This window comes from Neovison vison, chromosome 11 (genome assembly GCF_020171115.1).
Source record: "Neovison vison isolate M4711 chromosome 11, ASM_NN_V1, whole genome shotgun sequence".
In the NCBI taxonomy this organism is placed as follows: Eukaryota; Metazoa; Chordata; class Mammalia; order Carnivora; family Mustelidae; genus Neogale; species Neogale vison.
Genome location: NC_058101.1, coordinates 140,313,505 through 140,328,048, shown reverse-complemented (window position 1 = coordinate 140,328,048; position 14,544 = coordinate 140,313,505). Strand labels below are relative to the sequence as shown.

The 14,544-nt window shown below is 40.5% G+C and overlaps 1 protein-coding gene across 3 annotated transcripts in view; it reads left to right on the top strand.

Annotated features, from left to right (window-relative positions):
* TRIM2 (tripartite motif containing 2) overlaps window positions 1-14,544 on the top strand; it is a 158,598-nt gene that overhangs the window by 30,298 nt on the left and 113,756 nt on the right. The gene's annotated exons all lie outside the window — the stretch shown is intronic.

Genomic DNA, 14,544 nt, shown 5'->3' with positions numbered 1-14,544 from the left:
CTTGAGCCACAGAGGGGACTGCTGCTCAGTCACTTTTGGGGTACGTTCGCTTTGACGTTTGCACAAGGAAACATTGGAGCAGCTGTGCCTTTGTGTTTGCCAAGAGCCAGCCTCACTGAAGAGTTGTTTAGCCTATCGCACTTACTGTGCTTCTGCTTTGTCGATCTGGGATGAATTATGCCAATCAGGGACGACACGCCTCCACTGTCAGGGAGCTCAGAAAGGGGTTGGGAGGCAGGACAGAAACACTGGAAATTACCTAAGGGGAACTGCAAAAGCAGAAAAGGATTTCATGATTCCTGTGACCTGTTAACCATGAGCACAGCTTCTCTCTCACTGAGGAGGCATTTGATAAGAGATTGGCTTCAATTAGCAGCTGAGAGGGAGAAGCGAAGCAAGCAAGGTGCCCTTTTACAGACAGCTGCTGTAATTAAAAATGACCGTCCACTAGCTCACTGTGGTAGGGGGCTGAGTAAATTGGTAGACAAGTGGTTCTCCAGCAGAAGACACCCCCCACACACACACACACTCAGGACACTTGGGCAATGTCTGGAGATATTTTTGGCTGTCACAATGAAGGAGGGCAAAGAGGTCCTTCTGGCACCCGGTGGGTAGAGGCCAGGGATGCTGAGAAACATCCTACAATGCACAGGATGACCCCTCACAACAAAGAATTATCCAGTCCCAAATGTTAATGGTCCTGAGCTTGAGAAACCCAGCGAGAGCCTGAGGGAGAGTCCGGACTCTGGTTGGAGTGGTGGGAACTGGGTCACTTCACTTCCTTGGGTCATCATTTACTTATCTGTGACGTAACAAGCTCTTAGGTTACATGCGGCTCTAACAATTCTGTGATTCAATGAAGCTAACAAACGGGAGATTAAAGATGAGATGTGAATATCTTCAGAATTTTTTGCTTTTTGAAGAAGCAAAAGAAATATGGAGAGTTTTAGGAGACTTTCTAGGAAATAGTGCTTAAACCTCAGATGAATCTTTAAAAATTAGAACCATTTTATCCTCAAAAAACCTGTAAAACAAACTGGAAGAGCCTTGTTCTCCTACTTTGTCGCTATGGGAGGAATTCTTGTTGGGGCTCAAGGGACAGTCCAGAGCAGAATCTTCTAGAATTTCACAGAAATTAAGATGTCAGCCAGGCACACCTGAGGGCCGCTTTTCAAGTATTGTCTCAACTGCCAAGTTCCTGAAAGGGGAAGCACAGCCTTCCCTGGCCTGGGCCATTCTTCCATGTCCTCTGACTGAATTCGAGTCACACCCTGTCTGCCACAGGTCTTCTTTGTATCAAAAGACCCCTGTTCTTCTAGACCGTAAAAATTGAACAGAAGGGCAACTCTGAGAAAACAACATTTGCCTACTCAGAGAAGCTCCCTAAATGTCTTTAGGCCTAAAGAAGCACAAACTGTTAGTGTTGCCCGTAGATTGGTCATATTACGTTTATCAGTACTTTCCAGAAAAAGCAGTATCTTCTAATAAAATCCCTGTCCACAAAACAGTAAAGGCTCTTTTTTTTTCCTACTGTTAAAACTTTTTTCCAACATTAAAAATTCAAATCATGCTTGTAAAACATGCTGTTTATAAAGAAAAAATTCTATATGAAGATAACTCTAATTAAGGATCTATTACTGGAAATACAAATCAAAACCACAGTGAGATACCACCTCACACTGGTCAGAATGGCTAAAATTAACAACCCAGGAAATAACAGATGTTGGTGACAATGTGGAGAAAGGGGAACCCTCCTGCACTGTTGGTGGGAATGCAAGCTGGTGCAGCCTCTGTAGAAAACAGTATGCAGATTCTTCAGAAAGTTAAAAACAGAACTACCCTATGACCCAGCCATTGTACTACTCGGTAGTTATCCAAAGGACACAAAAATAGTGATTGAAGGAACACATGCACCCCAGTGTTCATAGCAGCAATGTCCACAATAGCCAAACTATGGAGAGAGCCCAGATGTCCATCAATGGATGAATGGATAAAGAAGATGTGGTACATATTGCCAGCCAACAAAAAGAATGAAATCTTGCCATTTGTAATGATGTGGATAGAACTAGAGGGTACTATGCTAAGGAAAAATAATTCAGTCAGAGAAAGATAAATACCGTATGATTTCACTCATATGTGGAATTTAAGGAACAAAACAGAGGAACATAGGGGGAAAGTAAAGAAAAAGGAAATAAGATAAAAACAGAGAGGGAGGCAAACTGTAGACATTAGCTCTAGAAAATGAACTGAGGGTTGCTGGAGGGGAGGTGGGTGTGGGGATGGGGTAACTGGGTAATGGACATTAAGGAGGGCATGTGATGTAATGATCACTGGGTGTTATATGCAACTGATAAATCACTAAACTCTACCCTGAAACTAATAATATACTGTATGTTACCTAAGTCAAATTCAAATTAAAAAAAGGATTTGTACTATGCCATAATATGATAAATTTGAATTTCAGAATGTTTGAGCAACATTTTCATAAAGGATCAGAATTTATTTGTAGGTATTTACCCTCAGAAATCATATATATGTAATTAGAATTCTAAAACAGAATGCTTTTTGTACCAATGTAAACAAGAGGCCCCAAAGGTCAAGAAAAAATGAATAGTAGCCGTCTATACTCAGGAGCCAAAGCAAGGTAAGTCCACTATGAAGGACTCGCTAAGGGGGCAGCCAGGAACTGTTTTGTGATGAGGCTTTCTCAGGATCTTTGGAGAGTTTATCAGTGTGTGAGCCTCCTGTCCCACCCCACCCAGTGGCAGAGGTGAAGGGTGCTTCCTCCTCATCTGAAACCAAGTAACAAAGGGGAATTCAAGAAAAACCAAGAGGCTTAACACTCATCCCAAAGTTTGTGAGAGCATGAGGGTTAGTATAAGACCTGAGAGAGGAAGACCAGGTTTCCATCATTGCTCCCCCTAGTGGTGGGGGCAAGAATGCAGCGTTTTCCACTGTGCCAAGGCCACCTCTCCTGAGGGTTCACTGAGGAGTATTTCAAGAGAGCCTTGTACCTGAGGGCTGTGTGGAGGAGTGATGGGGCCTCAACAAAGGAAGAGTCTGTGTGAGATACATCCGTGCATGGTAAGGCGCTGAGGCTCAATGTCAGCCATGTCTTGGGAATTTCAGCAAGGGTGCCCAACAGAGCAATCTCTCAGACCACGAAAGCTGTCCAGGGGACTGAGTGCCAGCTTCAGACATCTGCCAAGTCCCAAGTGTACAAATGTCCTGTTATGTCTGTTCCCAAAGGCCGTGACCATCTTTCCCGAATTCTCCCTCCTTAGCCCAAATCTGGAAGGTCAGAAGATATGGGAGGAAGAAGTAGAGTCTGCAAGAAAGAATAAAATCCAGTCTTCCTTCATAGCACCACTTCAGGCTTCCAGGGTGAAAGCATAGAAGAACTTGTGGAAGGAGAAGCTCTAAATAAAATAAGAGGTTGGAGTTGTTATTATACTGGATGGGGTATTTTTAGAACTACCTTTATTAAGAGGTCCAACTTACATACAATAGGCCACCCATTCTATGGACATTTCAATGAGTTTGGACACGTGTGTGCTTGCATAACCACCATACAATATTGCCATCATCTTTTGAAAGTTCCCTGTGTCCCTTAATAGCCATTCCCCATCCTCCTCCAGCCCAGGTGACCACTGATCTACCTTCTGCCTCTATAGATTAATTTTAATTTTATAGAAAAATGAAAATTACAGAATTCCATATAAATGGACTCATACAGTACTTATTCTGGTATTTGGCTTCTTTTACTCCATATAAAATTTCTGAGATCTATCCATGTTTTGTGTATCAGCAGTTTGTTCCTTTTTATTCCTGAAGAGTACGCTATTAAATGGGTATACTATAGTTTACTTTCCATTCACCTACTGATAGACATTTGTTTTCTTTTTTTTCTGGATTTGAGCTATTATTTATAACCTATGAATATTCTTTTACAAGTCTCCACACAGACATGTTTTCATTTCTTCTGGGTGATTACCTACAAGTGGAAATTATTGAACTAGATGGTAGATGGGTGTTTGCTTTTATAACAAATTGCCACATGTTCATCTTTAATGGTTGTTCCATTTGTTTGCTGCCACAAACAGCGTATGGGAATCCCAGTTGTTCCACACCTTTCACAACTTTTGGTCATGTCAGATTTTTAAATTTATCTGTTCTAGTGGTTGTGTGGTGATATCTCATTACAATTTTAATTATCATTTTCCAGATGACTAATGATGTTGAGCATTTGATTATGTGCTTATTGGCCATTTGTATATTTCCTTTTGTCAATGTCTCTTCAATATTTTATCCCGTTTTAAAAAATTGGTTTATTAGTTTTCTATTTTCTATTGAGTTATGTAGCTCAGTAATTAGAGTCTTCATATAGTCTGGACACAAATTCTTTGTCAGATACATGTTGCTAATATTTTCTTCCAGTCTGTGATTTGCCTTTTCATTTTCTTAGTGTTGCTTTTTGAAGAACAGATTTTTTAAATTTGAGAAAGCTTTATTTATGCTTTTTTAATGAGACATTCAAATTACTGAAATGAGATTGTTTCCGCTATTGAAAGTGCTCAGAAGACTTTTGATTACCTAAGAATAACTGGAAAATTTCCTGGGGACCTGCCCGAGAGTCCATCCAAAGGCAGAGGAGGACCAGTGCCCACCCCCACCTCCACCCACCAGGAGCCATCCCAGAAAAGGACTGGAGAGCTGTTAGGCAGAAAATCTAGGAAGATGTTAGCTCAGTTTCCTATTTTTTTAGTTTTTTTTTTTTTTTTAAAACAACTAATTGCTTCATGAAGATACAGTTTTGGGAACAAGTCAAACTGTCAACAAGGTTAAAAATTACAGGTGGGGGATTTTTCTTTCATAGTCCTCTTCCTTTCAATAATTTCAGAGTCTGGGATTCAAACATTCTACACTGTTTAACAAGCCTTTGTATAAGGAAGCTCTGGGTTTTGTTTTTGGTATGTTTTTCACAAACATCTGTAAAGTCATCGTGCTGCAAGTTAAGCCTGTTTTCTTTCAGGAAATATGCTTAGGAAAGAGAACATATAAGCATCTGTTCTTCAAACTAAATAATTGCATGCTCAGTTCCTGAAACGTTTCTTCTGGGTTCATTTTCTGATTCTTTTATTACCTTGGTTGCTCTCTGTGAAGCCTCTCAGCATTCTCCCAATCCCCTTTTGGATGCTAAGCCCAGAGCTAAGTGGCCAGACTCCTAGCAAAGCCCTTAGGGCAATGAGAGAGGGTGCTCCCTAGGGCCCACTGCTCCCCAAGCATCCCAGCATCATGGTGACTGTCTAAACACAGCGGTGATGAGGCCAACCCATTTCCTTTGGATTCCACCCTAACCAGCATTGTATCTGTATGCTAAAAAGTGTTGAGGCTCTAAATTCACAGCCAAAGTATCCATCTCTGAACATTCTGGGGGAAAAAACATACATCGAGGTCGAGAGATTCTAACTAAAAGTAGAATGAGTGAAATTAATGAAAGTTCAACATAGTCTGTGCGTCTGCAGTCAACCAATCTACAACAGCTGCTGGACGGCCAGGCTGCAAGGACCTTTGCACTGGTCTCTACCTCCAAGGATGCTCTTTCTCCTGACGGGCCTATGGCACATTCCCTGAGACCAGTAAGGTCTGCTCTCAGAGGTTGCCTTGTCGGCAACGAGAGCTTTCCAGATCACCCTGATTGCAACTCTCTAACTCAGCTCAGCCCACTCAGACCCCCTCCTGGAAATTCCCAATCCTGCTTTTAGGCTACTTTGTAGGTTCCCATGACGCTTAACAGACATGGTCTTTACTTTTAGTTGTCAATTTCTGTACTGTTTGTCTGCCCTAGTAGAATGTAGTTTGTATATGTTATGTTCATTGTTTTATTCCCTCTTTTTGAGAAGAGTTCCCAGCAGAGAGAGTTCTCTGATAAATCATCTTTGACTGAATAAATCTCTGAATGCAAGTAGAATTTTTTGTGGTGAGGAAGAGTTCTTGAACGTTTATTTGTATCTGTTTTATGGATTGTGTATAAATTGTTTATCTCATTTAAACCTCATGACAGTCATAGGAGGCAGGACTGTTGTCCTCAGTTATGGGTGAAGAAAGAGAGGCACATGGCCAAGTCACAGCTGGTGCATGGCAGCCTGCTCCAGAGTCTGTGCTCTCAGACACTGCCATGCTGCCTCCCTGAATTAAATAACTGGAATATATTTGGCAGAAACCCAGGATCAAACAGATTTGTGCTGGGGCCAACCTATAGTTCTTTCTGGACAAGGTGAGTGGAACACAGACAGTGGAGAAGAGGCAGTGGGTACCATCCAAGCATAGGAGAGTAGAAGGCAGAGACAGGGAGGAGGCAAAAGAATAAGAGGGAGATCAGAAATGTGGGGGGTGGGGGTGACATGGTATCCCTGGAGAGAAGGGCAGTCACTTGGAGAGGCTGACAAGAAGCCTGAAGGAACCAATTGAGACGTCAGCTGGTGTTTCACAGGGATTCATCACTCCAGCTTGGAGTTCAGGAGCAAAGGGTCAACTTTGGGCCAATGGTTTCAGCAACTGAGGACTGGGGAAAGAAGTATGGGTATGGGGGTGCCTGGGTGGCTGAGTTGGTTAAGCATCTGCCTTTGACTTAGGTCATGACCAGGGGTCCTGGGATCAAGCCCCACATAAGGCTCCCTGCTTCTCCCTGCCCCACATAGGGAGCCTGCTTCTCCCTCTCCTTCTACCTGCCACTCCCCCTGCTTGTGGTCAATCTCTCTCTCTCTGTCAAATAAATAAATAAGATCTTAAAAAAAAAAAAAAAAGGAAGTAGTATGGGTTGAGGCTAAGCACATGAGAGGACTTCGGAGGTGAGGTGGGAAGACCATAAAAGAGGAGAAAAAGAAGAAAACTTCGATTCTGAGAAATTATTATTCATGTTCTCTCACCTTTACTCTCATCTTGGAATATCAAATCAATTTATTGATTAAAACTCCTTTAAGAAATGAGTGGGTAGGGGCATCGGGTGGCGCAGTTGGTTGAATGTCCAAATCTTGCTTTTAGCTCCAGTCATGGTCTTGGGGTTCTGGGATGGAGCCCTACATTGGGCTGTTGCACTGTGCAGTTCTGCTTCAGATTCTCTCTCCCTCTGCCCCTTTCTCTGCTTGCTTGTGTATACCCTCTCTCTAGAATGAATCAATAAATCTTAAAAAAAAAAAAAAACCAAAACTGTGAATAGATAAACAAATTGTGGTATGTTCTTGTAATGGAATACTGCTCAGCCTAAAAAGAATGAACTAGTGATACACCCCCCCAAACATTGGATGACTCTCAAAAAAATGTGGAATAAAAGAAATTGCAATGGTCTGAATGTTTGTGTACCACCCCCCCCCCAATACATAGGTGGGACTCCCAATTCCTAAGGTGATGGTATTAGGAGGTGGAGCATTTGGGAGTTGATTAGGTTATGAGGGTGGAGCCCTCATGAATGAGATTCATGTCCTTATAAAAGAGGCCCAAGAGCACTCCCTTGCCCCTTCCATGTGAGGACACCAGGAGAGGTCTACAACCTGGAAAAGGGCCCTTTCCAATGCTGGCACAAGGATCTTGGACTTCCAGAATTTTGTTATAACATCATGAACGGGCTAAGACAGAAGCCAAACAAAAAGTTTATTCTGTATGATTTCACCTACATAAAATTCTGGACAAACAAATTAATCCATCTAACAGAAAGCAGATCTATGGTTGCTTGGGGCTAAGAGTATGGCTGCAGGAAGGGCCAGAAGAGAGGGATTATAAAGGGATATAAGGACGCTTTTGGAGGTGATGTGTATTCCTGTCTTGATTGTAGTAATGGTTTCAAAGGAATACACTTGGGTCAAAATTCATGAAAAAATACACAAAAAAATGGGAGTGATCGGATCTATAAATCTGTTCTTTGGAAAGATTTTCCCAAGGCTTTTAAGTTGAGAACTCTCATCTTTCCCTAAGATTAATAAACTTTTTTTTCTTTTCCTTTTTTTTTCCCCCCTAAGTTGGGGGTGAAGAGTAATAGTTGAAAACACCTTTCTTTGCTCAGCATATCTTCCCTGTACAGGGTTGACTATACTTGCTCCTGTCTCCCTTTCCTACATGAGGAAACCTCCCTGGCCCCAGAGGTTTCTTGGGGCTTGCAGTAGGTTCAATTGTGCCCCTCCCAAAGATATACCTACCTAGAACCTCAAAATATGACCTTATTTAGAATAAGGGTCTTTGCAGATGTAATTAAGGTAAGGATCTAAAATGAGAACATCCTGGATTAGGACCCACCCTAAATCCAATGACAAGTGTCCTTATAAGACACATAAAAGGAGAAAACACAGACACAGGAACAACTTGTGAAGACAGAGACAGAGATTGGGTTGATGCGGCTGTAAGCCAATGAATGCCAAGAAATATTAGTCGCCACTAGAAGGTGGGAGGGGTGTGGAACAGATTCTCCGGCAAAACCTCCAGAAGGAACCTACCCTACCAACACCTTGACTTTGGACTTCCTGCCTCCAGAACTGTGAGAAAAATTTCTGTTTTCTGCTTGTAGTAATAGGTTATGGTAACCCTAGCAAATGAATGCAGCATCCCTAGGTATTTTTACTCCTTACTAATTAATTCTACCTCCATATCTTATTTTTGCTTATTTTGTTCTTCCTTCTCCAAACTAATCCTGTTAGAATATTCCCCTCTTGGTATCTGGCCACTTCTCCTTTATGGATGTTCACTAACTGCTCTAAATTTCACTTTTCTCATTTGTAAAGTAAATATGCCTCTTAGCACCTAGGGTTGATTGGGGGGATTAAATGGGCTAATATGTGTACACACACAGTGCCTGGCATGCAGCAGATGCTGGATATATATTATCACCATTACTATTAAGTTCTTCCCGCAGTTCTGAGGGGGGTGGCTCAGCTTGTATGTTCTTCAAAATTAATGGCACATTTTCTTCTATCATTTAGATTATTGAGATTATTGCATTAATCTTGGGTCTAGAAGGACCCTTTTATGGGCTCAAGGGATCAATTCTGAACTAGGTATTCAGCAAATTCCTTCATGGTCTTCACCAACTAATTGAAAACTTGTGTGGTATTGAAGCCTGTCATGATTTAGCTCAATGGACTGGGTGATGAGCAAATGAGCCCAAGGCCATTGCTTGGTCCAGTGTATAAGTAAGTTTATTGCTCTTTTCCATGTACAGCCTGACTTTAAGCATTATTTTGCAAATGTGGACCATGGATCATGTAGGGATAGAGCAAATGACTATAAGGGGCTTGTAAAAATTCATTGGCATGGTCAGAAAAATAAAAGTATGTTTATGTTGGTGGGTGGTTAGCCGAGTCCATTTCATAGCTTAAATTCATACAACATCTGACTTTAAGCCTTAACTTTCTCAGAGAGGTACAAAGAAATCATATAAAATAAGAAAATGGAACATCCACATAATTAATTATTAATTTCCTCATCTTAAAAGAATAAATGCATTTGAAGATAACGAAAGTTTAATGGAATGTGTTTAGAACTTTTCATTTCATTTCAGGTTGTGGGCTGACCTAAGAGTAAGTGATTTTTATCCATAGTTTACAATGCATCTAGCAACAGCTAAGCAGAACAAAATCAAAACCCTTGCCAAAATGAAGAAAGACTGTAGCGTTCATTCCTTCTATCTGCAAAGTCCTTCAATGTCATTGATGGTTAAGTCTACAGCTTCTCCTCTTTATTAAGCCGTGTTGCTAGGCATCCCTTTCATTTCCTTAAAAAAGAAAGTAAAAGATTTTTAAAATATATAATTTAGGTCTTGGAGTTAGTAATTTCTAGAATCATCCAAGAAGATGTATTATTACATGATCTCTTAAGAATCTAGTATTATGTGTGTATCACTTCTTAAACAATATCAGCAGACAATTAGATATTTTCCCTTCAGTACTGTGTTTTGTATGCTGGCAGATCAGGGGCTTGATAATGAATGCACTGTGGGATGTTGAACTAAGTCAGTTAATTGGGGCTTCAGCTCTTTCGAAGGGTTGGGTGAAGATCATTGGGTTAGGTGAAGATTACCTTATGGGTAATTGAAGCTTCAGGTTGCCAAGTGGTAGGTGACTAAGAGGTGACTGTTGCAGATCAAGGGCAACATTTTAATTGGATGATGGGCATTCTCAAAGGGCATATAGCAATTTTCTGAATTGCATAATCTAGTAGTTTGAAATGTAGAAAGTAATGATGTCATCTCCCAAGTTTTAAGAGGACATGCATCTCCCTCTGTAATTATTTTGTTTATTATTTTTAATAACAGCAGTAGACCAACACCAAGGGATAGATGATGGTCAGGAATGTGTGCAACAGCTTTGCCAGAGTTTCAGTCCTATGTAGTTGCATTTTCCTGATGAATTCCTGGCCAAGTCTTTTACGTTTTTCAAATCCTCCTGTCCTCCTTGTTCTCAGTTCATTTCCTATTCTAACTTTCCAAAAGATTTACTTTTGTCTAAATGAACTGATAAATGTTGTCCTGTCCAAGTCACAATTTGTGAATCTCTTTCTTCCTTATTCATTTTTAACAAAAGATGTGATAAAAGAAATAGTAAACTCACTGAGAATGTCAAACATATTCTGCAGGTCATTACATTCAAGAGTTTATGGAGAATAGGAATTTTGTCTACTGATTCTATGGAGAGGTAGAGAATTAGAGATCTGCTCAGTAGAAGATTAATCTGGGATCAATTTCTAAATTTTTGTGTATGGCATAGTAGGAAGAATCCTGAACCAGGATCTAAGACACCGGAGTCCTGGCTCTAGTTCTGTAACGATCTTGCCATGTAACTCTGGGCATGTCATTTAATTGTGTAGGGCATCAGATATTCCATCTGAAAAATGAGGGTGTCTGGTCAGATTACTTAGAAAATCTCTGAAGTTCCATGGTTGTTTTCTGAAAATGAAACTTTTTGAGGAAAAATTTGACAAATTGGTTGTTGTTGTTTTGTTTTTTACCCTGGTTTGTGTGTTTATCACACTAGGAAGAGTCACACTGCTCTTTTTGATACCTAAAATGCTTCTTAACAAGTTGTTTTCATTCAGTCACATTGGGAACCATCATTTTCCCCACAGATTCAGTTCCTCACACACCTCTGCTCAGGGAGCAGCATGGTGGAAGAGAAACGACTTGGCTTCATTGCCTACAGGCTGGGTGACTTTGGAAAGTAAATTAAACTCTCTGATTCTCAGTTTCTGTAACAATAAAATAGGAATAACAATTCCTACCACCACTCCTCCAACTGGTTGGACCAGTCAGTGGAATCAAACATGAGATGAGCTCACATGCAGCATCCATTTACCAGCCATGGATTTGCTCTTGCCACCCTGCGTGCCACTGTCCTTCCCCATCAGATGCTCCTACTCTTTCTCACTTTTGGTAGAGAGGGTGCAAGGGTGTCTCCTGGCCCCCAGCTGCCCTACAGTATCTGGCGCTTAATAGATGCTGAATAATGCATAAATACTAAATAAATGAATGAATGGATGTATGAATCTTAAAAAAATATCTTCAGTAAACTTGTGGAATGCCATCACAAAGAAGGATCCTGTCGAACCCAGAAGATACTGAGGCTTAAAAAAACAAAACAAAACAAAACAAAAAACATAAAATTAACCGTTTTAAAGTGAACAATTCAGGGGCACCTAGGTGGCTCAGCCATTGGGCATCTGCCTTCGGCTCAGGTCGTGATCCCAGGGTCCTGGATTGAGCCCCACATTGGGCTCCCTGCTCAGGGGGAGGCCTGCTTCTCCCTCTCCCACTCCCCCTGCTTGTGTTTTCTCTTTTGCTGTGTCTCTCTCTGTCAAACAAAGAAATAAAATCTTTTAAAAAAAGTAAAGTGAACAATGCCGCTATACATGGTATATCACGATGTTATACAAACACTCCCTTTATTTAGTTCCAAAATAAAGCCTGCACCCACTGAGCAGTTTCTCCCTATTCCCACCCCCACTTCCAATCCCTGGCAACCACCAATCTGCTTTTGTCCCTATGGATTACCTATTCTGGACATTTCATACAGATGGGATCATATAATGTGTGACCTTTTACATCTGGCTTTGTCACTTAGCCCAAAGTTCTTGAGGTTCGTCTATGCTGTGGTATGAATCAGTGTGTTCCTTTCTATGGCTGAATACTCTTCCATGCATGTATATATCACAATTTGTTTATCCATTGATCTGTGAATGGACATTTAGGTTGTTTCCACCTTTTTATCTTGGATAATGCTGCTATAAATGTGAGTATACAGGTAATGGCTTGAGTATTTTCAGTCCTATGCAGTCCTTTTTTTCAATCCTTTTGGTATATACAGAGGAGTGGACTTGCTGGGTCACACGGTAGTTCTCGGTTTGACCTTTTGAAGAATTGTGGTGTTTATCACATCAGCTGCCGCATTTTACATCCCCACTAGCAGAGTTGCAGTTTTGCCTCATCCTTTTTTAAAAAATTATATTTATTTATTTGACAGAGAGAGAGTCAGCGAGAAAGGAAACATAAGCAGGGGAAGTGGGAGAGAGAGAAGCAGGCTTGCCACTGAGCAGGAAGCCCAATGTGGACATGGGACTCGAACCCAGGACCCTAGGATCATGACCTGAGCCAAAGGCAGACACCTAATGACTGAGCCACCCAGGCACCCTTGCCTCATCCTTTTTAACACTTTTTCTTTCCTTTTTTTTTTTTAATAGCTATCCTTAATGGTTGTAAAGTGGTACCTTATTGTGTTTTGATTTGCATTTCCCTGATGAATAATGATACTGAGTATCTGTCTTTTCATGGGCTTTTGGCCTTTAAAAAAATTTTTTTTTAAGATTTTATTTATTATTTGACAGAGAGAGAGAGAGAGAGCACGAGTAGGCAGAGAGGCAGGCAGAGGGAGAGGGAGAAGCAGGCTCCCTACTGAGCAGAGAGCCTGATATGGGGCTCGATACCAGGATCCTGGGATCATGACCTGAGCCGAAGACAGACACTCAACCGACTGAGCCACCCGGGTGCCCCTTTTGTAGATCATTTTTAGAGAAATGTCTATTCCAGACTTCTGTCCATATTTTAACTGGGTTGTTGGTTTCTCTTTTTATTGTGGAGTCCTAAGAATTATTTATATATTCTGGATATCAGCCCCCTATCAGATATATGATTTGCAAACATTTACTCCTACTCTGTAGGTTACCTTTTTATTTTCTTGATAATGTCCTTGAATGTATAAAATGTCTTAATTTTGATGAAGTCCAATTTATATATTTTTCTTTTTGGTGTCCTGAAGCTTTTTTTTTTTTTTTTTTAATGGCAGGATCATAAGGCTTTAGAGGAAAACTAGACCTTTTCCAAAAGTTAACCTGTTCTTTAAAGTCAAGAGCTATGAGCGTCCAAATACAACAGCTCCTTTGGAATCATTAGGAGAAGAGAAGAATCCAAGGCAGCTTCATACCCTATTTGCAAGGGCCACCAGAGGAATCTTACATTAATACGAATTAAATATCAGTGGCAGAATCATAAATATTTTTAAACTGACAGAGATTATAAAGGACAGTGCCTTTTGATTATTATTTTTATGATCAAAGTCAGAAGGGCTTCATACAGAATTTGTGGAAAATGAGTATATTTCAACATTTTTCTGTTTCTTTGCTAGTTAATTTTGACAGTGGCTATGCTTCTCTATGTAAATAATGAGACGGTTCCAAATTGTAATGACTGTACTTTTCTGAAACTTTGTATGGCTATAATTTATGCAATGCCACAAATCAACCAAATAGCTCTTAACTTTATTTTTACCTCAGTCTATTATTTAGAAATCATACACAGAAAAAAAAGGCACAGTTTATTTTCTTGTTCTTGGTTATTATCATAGGGTATTGAAAGGTTAAGTTGGCATAGTAGCTTTAAAAGCAAAATTTAGTTAAGATCAAAAGAAGAAAAAAAAGTCATAGCTATCCTGTCTTCTTCCAAATGTACTGAGCTAACTTCTGCTTTGTTTGCGTATGTATGATTGGATAAAGTAGGTATTTAAGAAATGAATGTGGGAGCTCCTGGGTGGCTCAGATCATGATCCTAGGGTCCTAGGATCGAGCTCCCCCACCCCCACCATGGGGCTCCCTGTTCCGTGGGGAGTCTGCTTCTCTCTCTCTCCGACTCACCCTGCTTGTGTTCCCTCTCTTGCTGTCTCTCTCTCTGTCAAAAGTAAATTAAAAAAAAAAAACAAACTTAAAATAAAATGAATGTGAGCCATTTATATTTGGAGACAAAAATAAGCCTATTTCTCTGGGTTCTGAAGACATACCTATAAAATCAAACATTTTCTCTGTGGAGGTAGCGAAGGCTTCTCATTAGACACTTTATTCCACAGAATAAGTATGTCATAAAGGCATCCTCCTTGGATTTTGTTCTTTGATTAGAAAGCTCCTACAGGCCGCAATAAATAGACCATTCATTGACCCCAGAAGAATGAAGATGGCTAATGCAACACCAATGTTTGTGACTTTTAAAATGTATATTATTATGTGGGAAACATACGAACT